The sequence below is a fragment of the Protopterus annectens genome, chromosome 3.part1 (assembly GCF_019279795.1).
Source record: "Protopterus annectens isolate FY-2018-M chromosome 3.part1, PAN1.0, whole genome shotgun sequence".
Taxonomy (NCBI): domain Eukaryota; kingdom Metazoa; phylum Chordata; order Ceratodontiformes; family Protopteridae; genus Protopterus; species Protopterus annectens.
In genome coordinates, this window is record NC_056732.1 from 1,263,727,817 (window position 1) to 1,263,752,615 (window position 24,799).

Sequence of the window (24,799 nt, forward strand, 5' to 3'; positions counted from 1 at the left end):
CATCCTGTCTGGTATATAAACCCACTGTCTGTAAAAGGTTGTACTTGTATTTATCAGGCTGTGGACTGTGATTCATTACTGAGACTAAATAGAAATGTCTTAAGATTCCAAGAGCAGGATAAGTTATTTCTTACACATTTCATTGAATTGCACTTCTGTAACTCTTATAATGGTGCTATACAGTTGATCTACTACATTTTGCACTTTTATAAAGCTTTTTTTTTACTGTTTCACTGCATGTATGTACTGTTTTATACTGTTTGAACTGTATTTTTCATTACTAGATACTGTTTCATTACTATAGTTGCATGTTTACAGAATTACTTAACTGTAAACTGCTTTTTCATACTGAGAGTTGTATTTTCTGTTTGTGAGTGCTTTATCTGTGCTTTTCTGTGCATTTTTTATTTTTTGAGGTTTCTGTGTTCTAGTCAGGTATCATATAACTGATTTGTTTGCAGTTACAAGCATTCTCTAGAGTCTCCTTGCTCCTTTGTTTAAAACTTTCATTTAATGTCTACAGCTAGTAGCTTGATGGCTTTGCCTCATGTACACAGACAACCCTCTCCTCCTACCACCCAACACTACAACCTGTGAGAGATGCACTTATCTAGCCAAACTGGAGGCAAAGCTCTCTCCAATCAAGACTGAACTTGACAGTCAAGAGGAGAAGGTAACCACTTGCACCAGACCACACTCATCACATAGTCTCACTAAATCTACACCACCAAAATCCACACATGCACAAAAACATTTGCGGAGGCTCTCAATAATAATCTGCTCAAGCAACAGAGACCTCCAAAGCAGAAATGCAAGCAACCTCCACCCCCCCCCAACACAACCCAAATGGCACATAGCCTGCAGACTCAGTGTGCCACTCAACCACAGCCAATAAGGCAAAACAACGTACCCAACACACTAGTCATAGGTGACTCTATAGTCAGGCACACTGATGTCCCACTCACCAGGCTAAACAAGGAGAAGGTTACTGTCAGCTGCATGTCGGGTGCCAGAATCCATCACATAACCCATGCATTCAGGTCACTCCACAACAAGTACAAATATGACTTTGTCATTGTCCATGTTGGTGTGAATGACTTGAGACGTACCTCCCTGGACTACATGAAAAGAGACACGGAAGAGCTCTCCAATCTTGTAGCCCAGGCAGGTATGACCCTAGCCCTGAGTAGCATTCTGCCATCACCCAGAATGATGCCGCAGTACAAGGACAAAATGATTGACTTCAACAATTGGCTAAGCTTCTGGTGCCATTCTAAAGGGATCCAGTATCTGTCTGCCTGGGATGACATGGTCGACAGACCACGATGCTTTGCCAGTGATGGCCTGCACCCATCACCCCTGGGATTCTGGATACTGGCTAAGGTTCTTGCCAGATCTATAGTGCCTTTTTTAGGCAAGGTTCAAATGACAAATTCACCACCATAACAGGAACAGGCAAGCAAAAACTGAGGGTTAGGCTACTCAATGCTAGAAGTCTAAATCTCAAAATGCACTCACTTGGGGCACTCCTTAAAATGGAGAATATCGATATCTGTGCAGTGACTGAGACCTGGTTCAAGGCTACAGAGCGCACCCCTGCACTACCAAGCTATAACTCATACCACACTTTTCGGCCATGTAACCTGGACTGGAACACCAAAGGTGGAGATGTGTCCATATTCATTAAGGATATCCACATCTCCAGGCTAGTTGTTCAGCATAATGCAGCCGAGGTTATCCAAGTGCAACTAACTCTGGGCAAAACTGCAATCAAAATTGTAGCTTGCTACAGATCACTCACCATGCCCCAGGATTCCCACTCCTCTTTTCTTGATGTACTGGAAAATATTAGGGTTCAACCAAACACCCTAATAATGGGCGATTTCAACTACCCCACCATTAACTGGGAAAACTACTCATGTATCAACTCCTTCACTCAATGCTTTCTGGAATTCATAAACTCCAATGGCCTGGATCAACTTATCCACACCCCCACCAGGGGCAACAATATCCTAGATCTAGTCATTACCAACATGAGTGACCGGTGTTCCTCACCTGAAGTCAACGCCTCATTGGTCCAATCCAACCATAAGCTAATTACCCTAGATATCCACATCCTGCCCCCACCCCCCGCATTAAGGAAACCATGGTAAAACATTTCTCCAAAGCCAACTTCATGCTTCTTAAGACAGAAGTGGTGAACTTCATGACACCCATGCAGATAGACAATACAGCTACGACTACTGAATTCTACACAATTGCACTTTATAAGCACTTACATGAGTGCATGGATCGTGCTATCCAAAACAGAACCAAGATGCTATCCTCCAAAAAAAGGAAGCCAATCTGGTGGTCCCCTGCCATAAACAAACTGTACAACAGAAGTAAGAAACTATTTCAAAAGAGAGTAAAATCCCACGAGTGGAGGAGCTCCCTGGTCAGCCTCAGTAAGAGGCTGCAATCCCTGATAAAATCCTCCAAAGCTAGTTACGAAAACAAAATCGCCACTGATTCTAAAGACAACCACAAAGCATTCTATAGTTATGTCAAGAATCTCAATGGCAACACTCTGATCTTCTCTGAGTTACAGCACAATGGCACTAAATATACAGACCCAATTGATATTGCCAACATCCTGGCAGATAGGTTCAGTGCTAACTTTACCTCGCTCTCATCCCCTAAAGAGCCCATCTCTATACTGGACGAATGCAAAGTTCCTGTAATCACGGCTGCACAGGTAAAAACCACACTCTCCAAAGCCAAGAACACAGCATCCATGGGACCAGACAACATCCCAGGCTGCGTTCTACATGAACTACAGAACGAACTGGCACCCCACCTAAGTACCATGTTCAATCATAGCCTCACCTCAGGCTTTGTGCCTGCTGAAGGGCGCACAGCAACAGTTATCCCACTCCACAAGGGGGGAGCCACCATGGACCCTGGGAACTACCGCCCCATTAGCCTGATGAGCCTGGTCTGCAAGGCCATGGAACGTATCATCATGGAAATTATAAACAAAGACAATGGTAATCTCCAAACTCTGAACCCCACCCAGTTTGAGTTTGTAAAAGGCAGATCATGTTTCCTAAACCTGAAAGACTTCTTTGAAGCAGTCACCAAAGCCGTAGACAAGGGTAAGGTAGTTCACACAGCCTATCTAGATCTTGCCAAGGCTTTCGACACCATCCCCCACTCTGGAATTATAGATAAACTCACTAAACTAGGTATAAATCCCTATGTCACAAGACGGGTTATCATCTGGCTCACTGACAGAACCCACACTGTGAAAGTAGCAGACTCCAAATCCGACTTCAGACCAGTGACAAGTGGAGTACCACAGGGTTCAGTCCTGGGTCCTCTCCTGTTTGGTATCTACTTCTCTGAAGTACAGGCTAACACAGAAGGTTTTTGGCTAATGAAGTTCGCAGATGACTGCAAACTAGGAGCCATAATAGAAACTCCTAACAATGTGGACATCCTACAAAAGGGCCTCACTGAGACAGATGCCTGGTGTCAAAGCCATGGCCTCAAGCTCAATGCCAAAAAGTGCACTGTCATCCCCTTTGGTAAAAACTCAGTACCCATGAACTACAACATAGTCGGTAGTATACTTAACACTGAAAGTGTGATAAGATACCTTGGGACACAGGTGAACAGTAGTCTCTCCTTTGATAATCACATCACCACAGTAGTCAGGAAATCCTTCTACATGGCAGACCTCATCAGAAAAGGTTTCTCATCCAGAAAAAAAGAGGTCATTGTTCCCCTCTACTCATCACTCATTAGACCCATTATAGAGTACAACGCCCCTTTTGGTATGTACCTCACAAGACATCTACAACAACTGGAAAGGCCGCAGAAATACCTCACAAACAGGATTACCGGTCTCAAACAGATGCCCTACCCAGACCGTCTCAAAAAACTCCAGCTTTACTCCATCGCATATCGCCTACTCAGAGGTGATCTCTGCCTAACATACAAAGCTATGTCAAACCCAGAGCTGTTGGACATGCTCCACTTAAAGAAATCCCAATCCCGCCGAGCTGCATGCTCTAGGGACCTAAGTCTTTTCACCACAATAAACAGAACATGCCAGAGGGATAGATTCCTGTCCCAGAGACTTCCCATACTCTGGAATAAACTACCTATCTATATCAAACAAAGCTCCTCATTAGCACTCTTCAAGAAAAATCTTGATGATTGGATGGGAAATAGGAAATTCACCCCGGGGATCACCTCTGTGGCTCTGCTTGACAGTGGCACAGGAAAATTATTTTCATGAGTGGCAAAAGCCAGGGTACCTTTTTGGCTGGGCTTGTATAGGCCCCAGGGTTGATAGCCTAGTACCTACCTATGAACCTATGAACCTTTTCAGTTGCCCGCCTATACTGTATATTTGATCTGGGATACTCCTCTCAGTCTAGTGTCATTAGTTCATTCTACCTAACAGAGAGAGAACATTTTTGAAGGCCAACCCACTTAGATTCTTAACCAGCTTTCTCCTTTTCCACGTTACTAAAAAAAAAATTATAAGCTTGTTTCTCCCTTTCCTGTAACAAGTCTAGTCCAGATACAGATTTGTTATATCCACGAGTGTTTGTAAGCTCCTGAGGCCCCAAGCCTTTCTGTGCTGGAGGAAAGCCTTCTAGTTTGTCAGTGGTAGTGGTAAGCACTAGGTAACCTCTCTGTCACATAAGGAGTGGTTTCTGGTCCAGAAATTGTATTTATTGGCCGTTTGAGCAGTTTTTCCATCTCTCTCAACTTTCTGATTTAAAAGCCCACATTTGCACTTGTTTTCCCCTTTCCTGTAACTATAGTCCAGATACAGATTTGTTGTATCCAGAACTGTTTGTAAGCTCCTGAGCCCCCCCCCCTCCCAAGCCTTTCTGTGTTGGAGGGAAGCCTTCTAGCTTATCAATGGGAATGATAAGCACTAGGTAACCTATCTACTACATAAGGAGTGGTTTTTGGGCCCAGAAATTATAGTTATTGGCTGTTTGGGCAATTTTTCCATATCTCCCAACTTTCTCATTTAAAAGCCCGCATTTGCACTTGTATCCCCCCTTTCCTCTAACTAGTCTAGTCCAGATACAGATTTGCTGTATCCAGGACTGTTTGTAAGCTCCTGACCCCCCCCCAAGCCTTTCCGTGTTGGAGAGAAGCCTTCTAGCTTATCAGTGGGAGTGTTAAGCACTAGGTAGCCTATCTACCACAAGAGGAGTGGTTTCTGGCCCAGATTTGTGGTTTATTGGCCTTTTGGGCAGTTCCTTCCATCTCTTTCAACTTTCTGGCTTAAAAGCCTGTGTTTGCGCTTGTTTACTTCATTTCCTGTAACTAGTCTAGTCCAGATACAGATTTGCTGTGTCCAAGACTGTAATTTCTGAGCCCTCCAAGCCTTTCTGTGCTTGAGGGAAGCCTTCTAGCTTATCCGTGGGATTGGTAAGCACTAGTAGCCTATCTACCACAAGAGGAGTGGTTCCTGGCCCAGAAATTGTAGTTTCTTGGTCGTTTGGGCATTTTGCCATCTCTCTCAACTTTCCAGTTTAAAAGCCTGTGTTTGCTCTTGTTTCCCACCTTTCCTGTAACTAGTCTAGTCTAGATACAGACCTGCTGTATCCAGGACTGTTTGCAAGCTTCTGAGCAGTGCCAGAGCCTGCTCTTCAAATTTTCCCTTAGATCTACTAGTTCTCTCCACTCCTGCACTTATACTAGCTGATTAGTCAAGCACTTTACCAGATTTCTTGTAGCAATTATTGAAGCACACAAGTGCTACCAACACTAAATGTTCTACAAGGAAACAGATCTAGCAGTGGCAGATTTAGGCATGGGCGCAGGGGCGCGCGCCAGCCCCTTTTTCAACTTTCTTCTTTCGCGCCGGCCCCTTTTAAAACTTTCTTCTTTTTTTTTTTTTGAAAATCAGGTGTATCTTTCCTGAAGAATCCTGTCACCAATGCGCTAAGTACATCGGAGATGTGATTGGAGGTTGGTGTCAGATGATGATTTTTTTTTTTAATAACATAAGGTCCTCCTCCAACTGCATCTCCTCTTGTAATTTAGGCGCGTTGGTGACAGCTGACAGGAATCGTTGGGTAAGCTATTGTCGGAAGACAAGCTCGTTCAATTTTAAAATAAAAACTAGATGGACGAGTCCGGAAAGAATACCTCCAATATTTGACATAGTTTTCTGGAATCATTATGATACTTGTACTGAAGGTTTCCCTAGATCCCAGAATGCAGTAGAAGGATGGCGCCGTTGTCTACGTAGCCTGCTAGGTAGGAAGAAACTATGCATTATGGAGATTTTACACGCTATTCAGTTGGAACAAAACCATATTGAGGACTTGGTGTCAAGGATGTTTTTGTCTGCCCCTCCATCCCCAAAGAGGAGATGTTTAACGGAAAGGGAGATTGCCTTTAGGAGACTATCAGAGAAAAGGGATACATTCACATGCAGAAGTTTCACCACATTAGTTGCTAAACACTGTTCATTCTGATACCTGGTTCTAACACTTACGGAGATGTTTGCAATTCACACATTCACTACACTGGTTTATATAGCACATTAGTTAACGTTCCATAAAGTATGCATTGTAATGAGGATGGTTTCACTTGTTTTATGTTGGTTCACGGTGTATTTATATGACAAAAACATCTTGGAGTGCTATTACTGTTGTCTACACTACTGTTACCCTGCTTCTAAACAGCTATAATTACGGTACGTAGGGTTGTTAAGGATCGTGACACTACAGACGGCAGATCAATGCAGACATACTTGTTTGGAGGAAGTTTTACAGCTGGGAAGTGTATGTTGCACTCAGGATAAGAGGGGATGCACTCTGTGGTCGAAAATATTGAGTTCGACATTCCTAACTAAATCCGATCGACATTTTCATGATTCATCATTTCTAAAATCGATAAATACGCTCGGTATTGTACATTTTTGGTTAAGTTAAACACGATTTAATGATAGTAAACTGCTTATATATATACTGTGTGTGTATATATATATATATATATATATATATATATATATATACATATATATATATATATATATATATATATATATATATGTGTGTGTGTGTGTGTGTGTGTGTGTGTGTATAGCAAGAACTTGTCAGTTATGTAGTTATGTGAGTTGTGATTACTTGCTGGCAATTAACTGGGTGACTAGAAAGACAGTCCTCTTCAGCACAATCCATGCTAGGGCTCAGTTATGACTTTCGCTAAGATGGTTTTGCTATTTATTTTCTGCTTATATAATATTCAATATTGGAAAGCAGTGCAATAAAAGCAGATGGAATCATATATGTAAACCACACAATTAAGCACAACACAAACCACACCTAAGCAGATGAAAAGGGTAACACCAAAAGCCCAGCATATCATAATACGTGGCTCATCATTTCCCAGTATAGGGATGTTCACCCACCAACCTAATATAGTTGTCTTCATAATCAGAAACATACAGAATATATGTTTAATCTACTTTCCAAAATTAGTAAAAAATATACTTAGAAAGCCATTATGTTCAACATACATGTAAACCACAATAGCAAGTGTAGTTGTATTTCAACAAATAAGTATACAGACAGTCTGCACATACCACTGACACTCTCTCTCTCTCTGTATGTATATATGTGTCTGTGTGTGTGTCTGTCTAAGCATGGACAACACAATACACATCTAAACTGAGAGAAATGACACCACCAGTCCAGCAAAACACATTATAATCAACCATACTGCTCACCTAACGGCATTCACACCCACCTAACTAAAGTAATTCACTTTACAACTAGAAAGAGTGAAGAACTCAATACATTTTGCATGCTTCACTGAAATGTAACACAAAAAAGGGTGAACCTGAATTAATTTGTAAGGATATTAATTATCATGTGATAGTAGTAACAGAAGCATGGAATTGTATATATGACTTTTAACCTGGATATCAATTGTATGACTGTCTGAGAGAAAAAAAGGAATGGGTGAGGTATAGCAGGTTTTGTTGCATCTTGGATAAGTGCTTGAGTTCTAGTTGCTGACAGTAGTAGGGAAAATCTATTTCTAGGGTTATTATTTGATACATCATCTACTCCAGTGCATCTGTTTATATGTTGTAAGAGGCCTACGTTATCTACAGTGGAGCAGTATTATTTTATTGTGGAATTAAGTAAATATTTGGATTATGGCAATTTAATTTTGTTGGGTGATTTTAATTTTCTTAATATCTGCTGGAAAGATGGGACATCTATGCCTGTCCTAGAAGAAGAATCTGTGGATCTTTGTGCACTACATCATTTATCTCAACTTACAGATTTCCCTACAAGGGCAGATTCTTGATTTGTTATTTACAAACATGTTAGATAGAATAACGAGTGTAACACAACTATGCCCCTTAGGTGCTTCAGATCATAATGTGTTTGAGTTCACAGTAATTACAAATTCATATTTAAAACATCAGACTAAGGTTATTTTTGAAACCAAATTATCTGATTTAAATACAATTGAGCTTATACATTTATTTGATCTATCTATAAAGTCTTGGATGATTTGGTTAGTATGTGGAATATTTTTGAGTGCACATGCTGCAAAGATTTAAATCAGTGTAGACATATTATAACCAGGAAATATGAAACTTATTCACCCCTTTGGTGGAGCACAGCACATTCTAAATTATTGAAGAAAAAAGGAAGAAGTATAGTATATGGAAATGATGACTGCTACAGCTAAACGAGCATAGAATTTACTTAGTAGAAATTGAAGCTAAATATAAGTATGAAGAACATCTTTTGTCTAATGTCTCAACAAAGACGTTTTATTGTTTTGTTAAGAAATTTAAAGGAGTGGGTCTTGTTATTGTGAATAAAAAAGTATTGCATGAAGGAAGAGAATTGGTTGAGGATTGTTTAATGAACATTTTCTTGGGCGTGATTATATAAGCAGGGTCAATTGTTGTGTTAGAGATGCTTCAGAGGATGACATTTATGATTGTCTGTTTTTTAATTTAGACACTGGAAAAAAAAATCTGTGGACCGCATAAGACAGGACAGTTCTCTGGGTTCTGTCAACTTATCAGGATGCTTTTGGGTTACTTACACTAAATATATTCCTACTGTTACTGCATCCTTCTTTAATATAATGTTATTTCATGGTTATGTCCCTTTAAGTTGGACGTATGCAGATGTTGAACCTATTTGCAAAGGTGCTTCAGTGGATAATATCTCCAATTATAGGCCGATTAGGCTAAATATTTTGTTAGGTAAGCATTTTGAGAGATGTTTACTATCCATCTTGACTACTGATTTAAAAAAGGACTGCCTGGTGGTTCTTTCTCAACATAATTTCATCTATAACAGATCAACATTTACTAATTTGACAACTTTATATGACCCTGTTACTTTGGCTTTGGATCATGGCTTATCTGTTGTTGTGGCATATATAGATCTTTTTAAGGTTTCTGACACTATTCCACATAATGTAGATATCGATGCAATGCATGAAGAACTAATAAATCCATGCATCATATGTTGGGTCTCAAACTGACTGAGTGGGAGAAAACAGAGTTAGAATTGAGAATTATCTATCTAACTGGACCCATGTGCTTAAAAGTGTTATGTCCAAGTAATTAAAAATAAAATGCTCAAAGCTGTAACATTAATTTTTAAGAATTTTGTTTCAAGGAATATGGAATTATGTAAAAATTATGTATTGCATACGTTTGGCCTATTATTGAATATAATAGGATGCTTTGTGTATATACCAAATGGGATTTGCTCATTTTGGAAGGAATACGGAGTAAATTTGTAAAGAGAATTTCTGGGATGAAAAATCTTCCGTATCAAGCTACATTTGAAGTTTTAGTTGTTTTTTTTCCCCATAAGATATAGGTTTATGTAATGAAAGTTGTGTCTACCTTATCAGGCATTAAGGAACGAAGAGCTCTGATTATTACTAAACATTGAGCTTACAGATTCTATTCAAATTACTAGGGGGTGTAACTATTCATTTAAAATTAGAAGATGTAGAACTGTTGCTAGAGGAAAGTCTCTATCACATTCTGCGGTGCGTATGTGGGATAAAGGTCCACTATTAATTATATAGTCTGAATCAGTATATCTATTTAAAAGAAGCATCATGATAACTGGGTTGATACTTAGGATGATACATTTATATTGGAGTCTTCATTATGACTGATATTTTGCTCCAATCCAGTGTTTTGTCTAAAGTCAGCTCTATCAATAATCTCTCTTTATTTACTCATTTGTAATTCCACAGGCAATTCTGTCCCTGGGCATTGAAACATGCAACTCATCAAACACATAGGTTTTGATTCTGTTCTTTAGTTCATTTACATATACAATAACAGTTACTAAAATCATAAACTCATTTGTTTCTGGTAACAAATAATGACTGAACAGAATGAATAAAAGTCCAGCAACTAAAACAGCACACACTCGTAAGACGAAATTATAAAGGAAATGTCACAGCAGTGAAAAACAAAATCTTTAATCTAGCTGAAGGCAAGCACTTTCACAGTATCAGAAACTGCTTCATCAGACCTAACTAAAAATAAAACACATCAACTATTTAAAACAGTAATCCCTCCCTCTTAGTGTATCACATCAATAAAAAAAAATTCAGCATGCAGAGTAATCAGACATGAATGAACAGACAAAATGAATCATTCAATTAACTAGAGACTCCTAAAATGAAGCTGGCGACTCGTTCGTTCATAAAACAAGTACAAACTTAACATATCTCACAATTCAGTAATGCAGAAACTACCAAATATAACAAACAGCTGCAAAATCATGTTGCCTGTATTTTGCGCAAGACAACACTAACACTAAGGATGCTGTTGTCTTAATGACGTCATCATAGCCTGAAAAGGAAAGAACGAACTCTGTAGCAAAAATCTAATGACAAAAATCAAGACATACTAAAATGAATAGTTACATAAATAACTAACATTAAAATACAAACAACCTCATAATAATATAGAATAAAACAACATGGTTTAATTGGGTAAAGACCGTGCTTTCAATGCTAGTTTAATTGATACCATATCATTTAACCCAGGAGCTCTAAACAACCGCAATTCAAGGATCCATCTCTGTTCTTTCAGCTATCAACTATATGAACTCTAATTTCTTTATTGTTACTATATTCTTATAGTTATTGCAAATTAATTTAGATGTACATTGGGGAAAAAAGGGATTCTGACTTTTGTAAATTTTACCAGACCTATCTTTCAGGGTGCTTGTTTACGGAGATATGGAAATACTGCATATCTTAATTATTAGGTTATGTCACATGTTTGAGTAAACTGTGCTATATTTGGAGTCATTTTTAGCACTCAACTTTTTTATAAACTTTGTTTCTGAGTGATACCATCCTACACTCATAGTTAAGTTGGAAGTTATGATGTTAGGTTCCAGATTTTTGGTTGGATATATTTGCTTTCCAAGACCCTTTATCTATATTTTTGATGTCTGCAGGTTGAGAGGTATGGTGACCTCAGTTTATGTATGCTTCACGCATTGGTGAGATGAAAGGAGTTTGGTGATTGGCTAGCATGTAGCAGATTATCTTATCTACATTAACAGTACATGGAGTATTTCTAGGTCATTATTTTGCTATATAAGCCTAGATATGATGGAGTTCTGGAGAAATATAGACAACCCTCCACCAGCCACAAGGACTTTCAAAAGTAGAAGGCATTGAAGTTAAGTAGGAAAGGTGTGTTCTTAGCACATAGGATAACATCATATGACTCCTAGCTAATCTATAAATGTGACAGTCACTATAAATACCTTTTATCCCCTGTCAAATGTGGTGAAAAGTTTGAATGTGAAAAAGGTGATATTGATATTGGTGTAAAATGTTTTAATAGCCACTAAGCAAGCAAGGAGAATCCACAACATGCACACATCCCAGCTACAGTGGTACCACCTAATCTGCAGTAGGGATTTTGTCTATAGTGGCTAATTTATGAGTAAATTCCTCAGCTCTGTGAATGTTTGCAGTTACTTCAGGGTGTCCTATTGCCTCTGAGTGTAGAAGGGGATAAAACACAGCCTATCCACTACCCCAGCTGTCTACTGCATTTGTTTACTGTACTACAGTTATATTTGGTATCTTAAGATACCTTTTAGTGTTAATTATGAGCAGGAACTTTGTATTAAGAGATCATCCATAAATTTATCGGTCAACTGAATGTATATTGCCTTCTTTTTACACGTCAGAGCATCTTAAGGTGATCTTTATACCACCCCCCCCCCCAAAAAAGTGTCCCATTTTCTCACTCCCACCCTGGTAGTTGACTGACCAGACTGCGCCCCCCCCTTTCACAGATTCCTAGATCCGCCACTGTCTAGTACTTATTATCAATGCCCACCCTGCCAGGCATGCCTAAAGGTCAGTTCCCTGGGCTTTCTCCTATTAACCTGGTGAACTTGGACATCCTGAAGCAATGTAGCAACTGCCTCATGTACACTGACATCCCTCTCCTCTTACCTTCCAACACTCAAACTTGCAAGAACTGCACTTATATATCCAAATTGGAAGCCACGCACTCTCCAGCCAAGACTGGAATAGTTGGTCATGAGGAGAAGGTCAACACTTGCACCACACCACATGGAATACATAACACTCTGGAATACACTTCAGCACTGCTTCACATAAAAACACAAACCACACACCTACCTTCATGGAGGCTCTCAGTAAAACTCTACCCAAGCAGCAGAGCCCTGGAAGGCTGAAACACACTTGACCACCACAACACAACACTAATCACGAGACACATAAATCTCCTAAATAGTGTGCCACTCGACCAAATCCCCTAAGGCAAAACAGCATGCCCAACACACTAGTCATAGGTGATTCGATAGTGAGGCACACTGATGTCCCACTTACTAGGTTGAATAAGGAGAAAGTAACAGTCAGCTGCCTGTCAGGTGCCAGGATCCGACTCATAATGCATGCACTCAGGTCACTCAACAACAGGTACAAATATGACTCTGTCATTGTACATGTGGGTGTGAATGACCTGAGATGTACCTCCCTGGACTACATGAAAAGAGACATGGAGGAGCTCTCGGATTATGTAGCCCAGGCGGGTATGTCCCTAGCCCTGAGAAGCATCCTACCATCACCCAGAATGATACCACAGTACAAGCAGAAAATGATTGATTTCAACAATTGGCTAAGTTTCTGGTGTCATTCTAAGGGCATCCAGTATCTGTCTGCCTGGGAAGACATGATTGACAGACCTTAATGCTTTGCCAGAGATGGCCTGCATCTGTAACCCCTGGGCATCCGGATACTGACCAAGGCTCTTGCCACTCCTGTAGTGCCTTTTTAGGCAGTGTTCCAAAGACCAAATTACCACCATAACAGCTACAAACAAATGCAATCTGAGGGTCATGTTGCTCAATGCTAGAAGTCTAAATCTCAAAATGCTCTCACTGGAGGCACTCCTTAAAATGGAGAACATCGACATTTGTGCTGTAACAGAGACCTGGTTCAAGGCAGCAGAAAGTACCCCTGCAGTACCAGGCTATAACTCATTCCACACCTTTCGGCGCAGAACTTAGACCAAAGTTCAAAGGTGGTGGTATCTCCATATTCATAAAGGATGCGCACACCTCCAGACTGGTAGCCCAACATAATGCATCAGAGATAATTCAGGTGCTGCTAACATTGGGTAAGACAGCGATTCAGGCCGTAGCCTGCCATAGGTCCCCAACCATGTCCCAAGACTCACACTCCACATTCCTAAGCACCCTGGAGAATATTAGGGTCCAACCTAACACTCTCTTACTAGGCAACTTCAACTACCCCTACATAAACTGGGCAAACTATTCATGTACCAGTACACTTACCCAACGTTTCCTGGAGTTCATTAATTCCAATGCCCTGGACCAGCTCGTTCTTACCCCTACTAGAGGTAGCAACATCCTTGACCTGGTCATTACTAACATGGGTGACAGTTGCTCTACACCAATAGTCAGCTCCTCCCTGGTTATATCCGACCAGAAACTAATCACCTTGGAAATCCACATCCCTCCCACCCACCCACCCCCCCCCCCCCAGCAAAGGTAACCACCAAGAAAAATCAGAGGTGGCAAACTTCACGGCACCCATGCAAATGGAGAATAGTTGCATGACTGCAGAATTATACACCAATGCACTGTACAAACACATACACAAATGCATGGATCTCACCATACCCAATACAACAAAGACAAAAAAAAAGGAAACCAATCTGGTGGTCCCCTGCCATAAACAAACTCTACAACAGAAGGAGGAAACTGATGCAGAATAAGGTGAAGCCCCAAGACTGGAAAAAACCCCTTATCTGTCTCAACAAAAAGTTGAGATCCCTCATCAAATCCTCTAAAGCTAGTTATGAAAACAGAATTGCAGCAGATAGCAAAGACAACCACAAGGCCTTCTATAGTCATGTAAAGAATCTCCATGGCAATACCCAGATTTGCTCTGAGCTACTGCACAATGGTACCTCCTATATCGAGCCAACAGATATTGCCAGTATACTGGCTGACAGATTCAGTGCCACCTTTACCCCCCCAAAGGACCAATCACAATACCAGTAGATTGCCAGGCACCCAGTATTACCACTGCACAGGTTAAAACAGCACTGTCCAAGGGCAAGAATACAGCTTCTATGGGACCTGACAATATCCCTGGTTGTGTTCTACATGAACTATAGAGTGAAGTGGCACCTCACCTGTGTGCTCTGTTCAGTCACAGCCTCACCTCAGGATTTGTCCCTGCTGAATGGCGCATTGCTACAGTTATCCCTCTCCACAAAGGAGGAGTGACTACAGACCCTGGGAACTATCGACCCATTAGCCTGATGAGTTTGATATGCAAAGCTATGAAATGCATCATCATGGACCTACTAAACAAGGATATAGAGAATCTCCCAACTCTGTATCCCACACAGTTTGGTTTTGTGAAGGGTAAATCATGCCTGCTCAACTTGGTCGACTTCTTTGAGTCAGTCACCAGAGCTGTGGATGAAGGCAAGGTGGTTCATACAGCCTATCTTGATCTGGCCAAGGCTTTTGATACCATTCCCCACTCAGGAATCATAGAAAAACTCACTAAGCTTAGCATCAACCCCTATATCACTAGGTGGATTGCAAACTGGCTCAAAGATAGAACCCACAGTGTGAAAGTAGCTGACTCCAAGTCAGACTGTCGATTAGTCACGAGTGGAGTCCCACAGGGTTCGGTCCTGGGTCCTCTCCTGTTTGGTATATAGTTCTCTGAAGTCCAGGCCAACACGAAGGGACTCTGGTTGACAAAATTCACAGAAGATTGCAAGTTGGGAGCTATTATTAACTCCCCAAGTGATGTTGACATCCTACAGAATGCCCTCACTGTGGCCAACAACTGGTGTCAGAACCATAGCCTTAACCTCAATGCCAAAAAATGTGTCATCATCCCCTTTGAGAAAAACCCGGTTCCCATGAATTACCACATTGATTGTAGTCCACTGAACACAGAAGATGTTATAAGACATCTGGGAACACAGGTTGACAGCAACCTCTCTTTTGATCACCACATTGCCACTGTAGTCAGAAAGTCTTTCTATGTGGCACATCTCATTACTAAGGGTTTTGCATCCAGGAAGAAAGAGGTCATTGCCTCCCTCTACTCTTCCCTCATTAGGCCAATCATCGAGTACAATGCCCCATTTGGCATTTACCTCACTAGGCACCTGCAACTGGAGAGGCCACAAAAGTACCTCACAAAGAGGATCCTAGGCCTTAAACACTTGTCCTGTATGGACAGACTCAAAAAACTCCGACTATTCTCTGTCTCATATCGCCTACTTAGAGGCAATCTCTGCTTGACTTACAAAGCCATGTCTGACCCAGCTCTGTTAGAAATGCTACATCTAAAGAAATCCCAATCCCTCCACACCACATGCTCCAGAGACCTCAACCTCATTACCCCAATTAACAGAACATGCTGGAGGGACAGGTTCATAACTCAGAGACTACCCATGCTATGGAACATACATGTCAAGCAGAGCAGCTCGCTGACCCTCTTCAAGAGAAATCTTGATGAGTGGATGGGAAACAGAAAATTCACCATGGGGATAACACCAGTGGCTCTACTAGACAGAGGCACTGGGAACTAAGGTCGGGTGGCACTATGCCAGGGTAATCCTATGGCTAGGCTTGTAAAGGCCCCAGGGTCATTAGCCTAGTACACACCTATGAACCTATGAAGTATAAATCACTGAAACATTGTAATTTTATTGTGACTATTAACCTAACATCAGTCTTTGTTTAGATTTTATGTATAATTATTGCTGAATGTTTGAAGCTGTATTCCTTGGTCTTCTTTGAAAATGGTCTGGTACCCCATCTGGATTTACCTGGTCAACAAAATGTGATAAATAGTAAATCAATAGCCCATATGCCAAGATTTATCTATTAGTACATAATAGTATAACCTATTTTCTCATAAAGTTTTATCTGTATAACTTGTTAAATTCTTACTATGCAGTCAATATGCATCTAGCCAAGGAAACATATTGTTTGCTTGCACCAAATATGTATACTATTCCTATTGGTATTAATGCCATGACACAATCATTTCTGACTTCCAGCCATGTAGTCCCTAGCAAAGCCAGTCTGGAGACCTGCAGCCCTAACTCATTACCATTTTTTATGAATACCAAAATAAAAATTCTGTGTGTTAAGCCAGTCCCCCCAATGCAGAGGTTATAGTCCTGGTTGCACTGCAGGTAACCCTGGTTTTGTAAGTGACCAGGAACTTACAACCACTTGGGTGGGTTAGGACAGAGTAGAAAAATGTTGTATCTTCTATTCCAAGGAGATGTCTTTCTACAATGGAAGAATCCTGTGTTGAAGAACAAATGGCTAGCTTTAGGTCTACACTAATTCAGCTGGCCTGTATGAAAATAGTACATCTAGATCATATTAAGAATGGTGCCTTTGCAGTGTACATTACATGTCTGACACTTCAGAGGAGCATAGGCATTAGGGCATAACCAGAAAAATCCTCATCTGCTGTATGAAATGTTCACCAGAGGTCTAACTTGGTTTACACTACTTCAGCCAAAAGAGCCAACATTTCACTTCTAATTTGCTAATAAGGCTGAACAGTGAAAGGCTAATCCTCTGTAGAAAGGGAGAAATCACCCTTAGGGCAGGTTTAGTACCTGTTGGCCACTATAAGACAGCTCTGATCATGAAAAGTATAATTATAGCCACTGAGAACTTATGTCAGTATAAGATAATTTTCCACGTCTGAATCTAATGTGCTTGTCAGTAATTTCCAAGATACCAAACTACAAAAAGTTGAATACATGTTATAATTACTGGAAATTCTCTGTTAAATACAGAGAACATGCAAAAGTTATTATAGTTTGCACAGTTCTGCACACTGTCCACACTACATTGTTAGTCCTTTCATTGGCTGCTATACAGACAGCAGCCCTGTTTCTGCATATCCAAGAATCCAAAGTGCACATTTGTGTTTTTTTTTGTCTTAGCACCAGCATCATATTGTTTGAAATATGCGACTGACTGACCCTGACTTCTGGGTTCAAAAGTACAATTTATAGACCTAATGGGTCTAGTTGTGTTGCATGGGAGCAAAAGGGTAACGTACCAGCAGAAGAAACCATGACTGAGGCCAACTCCAGGAACCCTTTTACAATGTTATGAATTATAAAAAGCTCCTGCTTGATTGCAAGTGTGTGTGTGTGTGTGTGTGTGTGTGTGTGTGTGTGTGTGTGTGACATCATCTGCATGTAGGTTATGTGTTCTTTAAACTTCTGCAAATGTTATAGGATTTCACAATTTATTAATGCATCCCCTGCTTCTGTTAGCATCCTAGGGGGCAGCACAGCAGACTGAAATCTGTACAGCAGTACACTGGGACTTGGGGAAAGTGTCAGTGTACAAAGAAAAAAAGTGCAATGCATAGCAATGGATCAAATGTACATGCAGTGATATCTGCATAATGAAATATCCGTGTCAGATTTTTTTTTTATTTCCATGAAAATTAACAGGTGTCAGAAAGGACAATGTATTCCAGATGGCCAGAGCTTGCAGCTATTAATTATGTCCTTACTTATACTCTTCATGCAGTTTTTCCTAATTGAAATCCCCTGCAGAGCACTGGCATCCTACTTTTCTATTAGCAGTAGCGGTGGATGTGTACCGAGAAAAAAAAGAGAAAGAGAAATCAATTTTTTCTTAAAACTGAGTTTGAGTACTTCTGATGCCTCAGGAAAGATGTGAAGGAAACACACTACAACACATACACATTCATCTTATGTTTCATTTATTCTTTGGTATTTGTTTATATCCCTTCATTCTTGCTTGAAAGAATGTTTTCATGAACATGGAATCTCAATGTCAAGAAAGCATCTGTTCTTTCCATATGTTTGTGGCCAAACTCATAATACTTCTTACTCCTAATTAGAGGTGGTCACAACAAACTATATTTTATTCAGTGGATCATATTTAGCATACCACATTACTGTACAGAAAAGTGTGCAGTGTTAGTAAATGCATTCAAAGAAAGGAAGAATGCAAATATCGTTTAGTCGAAAAAGAAAGCATTCGCTCCTTCACTAGCCACAGCTATCTCTTCATATTGTGGCACAATTATATCTATATATCTATCTACATATTTTACCTATATATCTGTCTATATAGAAACAGAGCTGTGTGTGTGTGTGTGTGTGTGTGTGTGTGTGTGTGTGTGTGTGTGTGTGTGTGTGTGTGTGTGTGTGTGTGTGTGTATGTGTGTGTATATATGTGTGTACAGAGTGAAGCAATATGTATAGATGTTTACAGCATACTTATGTTAAGTTTCTTGAGCATGACTGTTTATCTACATTAACAGGGAAACCATTTCATATACCTGTTCCACTGTGTGAGTTTTGGCATTGGAAAATGGTTATTATACAATGACACCCCATTAATATTCCAAAACGTGCACATTGATTGGTCAGCGTGCACGTTGTAAATCAGAGTTATAGTGATGGAAAAAGGTCCGCTCGCCCTTCAGGCTTCACCCTTGTGACCAAACCACACCAACCGTGGGTAAATCCAGCAATACCCACACCCAGGCGTGGGTTATTGCTATAATACTCCACAGAGTAAGGTAAGTTGGCATACTGATGGTCAAAGCTAGTCAGTTCTGCAGTGGTAGCACACAGTGGATCATACACCTGACTCTCCTCCCACTCCATTTTGTGTGACGTCATATCATTGTAGGTATGCTGTCTTTTGCATTTGTTGTTGCCACTAGCCCAACATCTTGTAGAACCTTGCAGTCAATAAAGTACTTTAAGATGAATACAAAAAAGTGCACATTTTTGAATTACATAAAAATAGTTATCTTTACAAACAAATCACTACTTGCATTTCAACACTAATGTGAATTATAGTTACCAAGAAATCTGATGTAATCGACAGCACAGATTATCGGTGAAGATCACTGCATATTAGAATGCTACCATTTCAGATCAAACATAAATTACAGGTGTTATGCATGCAACATCTTCACAGCAAGCATGAAGACATTACTTTCAAACTGAAAAATTCATGCAGTCATAAAGCTTCATGCTACCACTTCAGGTAAATTCTTGTAATGAGACATTACATATGACCATAGCGGTCATCTCACCTGCAGCCTTTCAGGTTTTCACACATCACTTCTTGTTCTCTTCAAGGGTGAAGATCTGTATGAGAATACAACAGGTATGGCACCTGATTTCAGCCTTCACTGGCCTGGCTTGAAATTGGTGGACTGCAACAAGGCTGATGGAATAATGAACTGGACCTCTATGAAGGGCTCACTGCACAGAACACTGTATCACTCAGTATCTATCCTGCTCGTCTCCCAGCCTAAATCCATACTTTACAATGATCTGGGATCTTTGGGAAAAGTGCCAACTGACTTTCTAATACCTTTCATTTGTGGAACCCACTTCTGAGCAATGTTTCATTTTCTGCAATGTGACAGTAATAGGAACATAAGTAAACAATCCTTTAAATTAGGACTACATTTCTGTAAGTAACCTTACAAGTGAAGAGGAATTACTACACATATTGTACTCTTTATTCTATGTGTAAATCATTATTGCTACAGTACTCATTCTGAAATACTGACAGCATTTGCAGAAATGGTAAGGAGAAATGTGAACTACAGTTTAAAGTAACCTGAAGTGGCATTCACTCTTTGTGGGACAGTACAGTTACACACTTCACTTTATGCAGAAAGCAATGCTTGGCATAAGAAATATTGCTAAAGTAGAAATTCTAAATCATTTATTATGTTATGCAAGTAAATGCATGCAGCGTTTTTCAATTTCTTAGTGAACAATGTGCAATGCTAAACCACTTTAACAGTGGGCATAAACATCGCCAGTAGCAATACATACAAACACCAACAGAGGGCAGAGTGTGCTTCAACATACCATTGATAAGATCACCATTACCACAGATTTACGTCATTAATACCATTGTATATTAGTACCCGTCAGTGGCATGACTGTGATACTGTGACAGTTTAACAAGCATAGACCCCTTCATAATACCATCATTTAGGACCATTTAGGTAATTTTATTGAATGGGAAATGTGCACTGACAACCTATCACAAAACATTTTCCAACAGGGTATTAACATGCAGTTATAATCTAATAAAATTGAAGTTTGATGCTTCATAACATAGTGTGTGTGTGTGTGTGTGTGTGTGTGTGTGTGTGTGTGTGTGTGTGTGTGTGTGTGTGTGTCTGTATGTGTGTGTGTGTGTGTGTGTGTGTGTGTCATCTGTGATCAATGTTCATGCCAGAGAAAGCTGCAGTTCATAAAAATAGTTAGTAGACAAATTCCCTTATCTTTCTCTTTAGTGGCTCACAAAAGTTTCCTTCTAATTCAACTGGACTGTGTTTTTATTTTTTTTTAACTCATAGAAAAGTAAAAACAGAATATGATGATGCTGATGATAACACAAATAAACAAGCCCATATCAATGCAACAGGTAAACTAATCCCTAGGTGCAATACTGCCCAAAAGGGTTTGTTTATCAGGGGAAATAGACGTTACTGGTGCAGTGATCCCTCTATAAGCAACATCAGGAATCAGAACTGGTCAGACTGCTGTGTCCCTGTAAAGTACAGACACTCTGGCATGATATCCCTTTCTTATTTAACATGTACCATGGAACCACAGCATTTCTTTATCACCACAGTCATGTAAGATTACTCTGATAAGGCAGTTATAAAACAATCAATACCAATCACTGTACAAAATACATAATACCTTCAATATGTTCTCTGAAGTGTTCACCTAAGTAAAAGTAGCTGACCCCGACCTGGTTACAATACTTTGCATGAGAACTACACATCAATACAGGTAGTCCCCATTTCAACCCACACTGTGCTAGGAAGTACTTCATTACATATAACACATACCTAGTACTGTAAAACATATAATGCATACCTAGTACTATAAAACAATCGCAGGAATCAGATGTAATTTAATGAAACACATCACCTCATAACTTTCAATGCACTACCTGCAATGAGAAAGCATATGTCTCATTCAGTTCAGGAAAATTACTTTCAGCTACATTCCTCATAGTACTATAAAACATATAACGTATACCTAGTACTATAAAACAATCACAGGAATCAGATGTAATTTAATGCAACACATCACCTCATAACTTTCAATGCACTAATTGCAATGAGAAAGCATATGTCTCATTCAGTTCAGGAAAATTACTTTCAATCACATTCCTCAGTTGCAGACTACGCAGATGTTATTAAAAAGAGAAAAACAACACAATGGTAAAATGCACATCTGACTAGCAATACACCCATTCACAGTAGGTGCTTGCAATGGTACCCAGCATATGAAAATTATTATAGTTGCTCTGAGGAATCTCTAAGCAAATCTTTGCATCAAAGTGCAGAGATGAATTACAGCTGTAGCAGCTACACATTGTGTCAAGTGTGCAAGTACGAACATTAAAGTTTCATATAACTTACGTCAATTTTCAAGTTGGTGCCAGATACATTGAAACTGCACTATCTTGAAGATATTTCTCTTTTCCACAAGATGAGATAATGTTGTAGTTGGTAAACAGAATTTGAAAAGGGAGTTCATAGGTGTTTACTATGCTAATGACCACAAGGGCCATTTTAAGCCTAGCCATGCATACCAAATCTCTGACAATTTCTGACACCTTTGATTCGTGAAAAGCATGGGCCTGGGAAATGAACCATTTACAGGTTACCTCTGTCCATTAGAGACATAGGTGCCAAACCAGGGATGAATTTCCAGTTTTCCATCCAATTGTCCAAGTTGAACTTGAATTGGGTTAGGGAGGAACTCTGCTTCACGTAGATGGGAAGCCTGTTCCACAGATGGGGTGGTCGCTGGAATACATATCTATCTCTCCAGCAGGTCCTATTTATATCACAGGCAAGTTTTAAGTCTTAAAATGGGTAATTCTGGTGCTGTTTGTTTTGTGGACATGCAGGAAGTCCATCAGAGTGGGGTCTGACAATGCTGTATGCCTCAAAAGCCTGTAGGAGACAGAATGCAGGGATAGGGTCTTGAGGCGGTCTGCATAGGACATTTTACTTAAGCCCTGTATTCTTTTAGTCAGGAACCTCTGTGGACATTCCAGTTGTTGGATATGCCTGGTTAGGTACATACTAAAGGGGGTATTGTACTCAGTGATAGGACTGATGAATGCCAAATACAGTGGAACAATGACTTCCTTGGACTTAGATGCCATATGTTTGTTTTAAGTTGCACAGCATAGAATGATTTCCTCACCACTGTAGACACATGATGGTCAAAGGCTAGATTGCTATCTTTGTGTGTCCCTAAGTCCCTGACTGTTGGGTCTGCCCTAAAGGGTGTGTTGTCAATATGATAGTTACCAGGGATGCATGACTTCCCAAAGGATACAATTATGCATTTCTTTGCATTTAGTTTTAGTCCATGGCTCTGACATCAGTTGTTTGTCTGTGTCAGCCCCTCTGGGAGAAAATTTGTGTCAGTGTGAAATTCAATGACAGCTCCTAATTTGCAATCATCTGCAAATTTAGTCAGCCAGAGACTACTGACATTGGCCTTGACTTCTAAGAAGTAAATGCAAAAAAGGAGCAGTCCAAGGACTGATCCCTGAGGGACTTCACTTGTGACTAGCCTCTTTGTAGAGGTGGACTCCCCAATTCTAACTTCCTGGGTCCTGTCTGTGAGCCAGTTGGCTATCCACTGGGTGATATACAGGTTTGTACCTAACCGCTTGAGTTTGTCAACAATTCCTGAGTGGGGTATTGTGTCAAATGCCTTGGTCAGGTCAAGGTAGGCAGTGTGAATGATTTTGCCCTCATCCATTGATTTGGTGACTTTCTCAAAGAAGTCCACCAGGTTCAGTAGGCATGATCTGCCCTCGACGAAACCAAACTGGGTTGGGTCCAATGTCTGTAGTTTTACTATATCTCTATTCATCATTTCCATGATAATTCTTTCCATGGCTTTACATATAAAACTGGTGCAATTTATGGGTCCGTAAATGGCCCACCTTTGTGCAGAGGGATGGCTGTTGACTTTCTCCATTCGTGAGGCATGAAGCCTGTTTGGAGGCTACAGTTAAATAGCAATTCTAGAGGCCCTGATAGGTAATGTTTCATGCCATTTAGAAGGCATCCTGGGGCTTGTGACCAGTTGGATTTTCCTAGTAAACAAATGTAAAATAAAAAAGATAAATAAACAGACTCAGCTGCTGGATTTGATAATCTAATGGCTTTTTTCTCAATGAAACAGGGATGTTATATGGTAAATTGTGAACACAAAACATTTCTCTAATTTATACCACAAGGAGGAAGTGAATGTGAGCAAGACTCTTGTATCCAATTACAACAGGATATAGTGACACTTCTGTAAGTACTGGGTATACAGAGAGATGCATATCATCTTTAGTGCATCTGACTGGTCACTACTTAGCAGGTCTAGTAGCAAGGTGTATCCAAAGTGCCACAATCTCCTAATCATGATGTAAGATACTGTCAGCGAGCAAACATTGCCTCTTTTCAGGTATATCAAAACACTGTCCTCCATGGCCAGTGTCAAAAAAGTAATGGTGACATTGTTGACAGTGCACACTGTTGAGAGACAGTATGTGTCTGTCCTGCAGCTATATGCTTTTTGCTGCAGTTGCATGACATCTAATGTTTCATCCACAGCATTACAGTTCTGCATCACTGTTGTCACCACATGGGTTCATAGGTACTTAGTAGGGTACTGGATCTGTGAGGATATTAAGAAGCCTAGCCTTACATTCCCATTGTAATTATTAGACCTTATATTTTACAATATGACCATCCAAAAGATAGGCCATACAAGTATATGCTGGGTTTATGACATGTTTCCCCTAGTCATAAGGGCCATTGGTGCTGAATTGGATGTGAATTTGCAGTTATCCATCCATTCATCTCAGTTGCATTTGAATAGAGTAAGAGAAAGTACACTACTTTATGTAGAGAGGAAGACAGTTCCATAGAGGTGGTATTCTCTGCAGTACATTCTTAACTCTCCAGCATTTTTTTAGCCCTGTTAGAAAAAGAGAAATAAAAAAATTAATTATCCAGAGTAAATATGTGAGTGTCTTGGAAATGCAATTATTATTTTTTTTTGTTTATTTATTTACATTTGGTTACCTGATTGGGTTATAAAAGACCCCGTTTTAGTGGA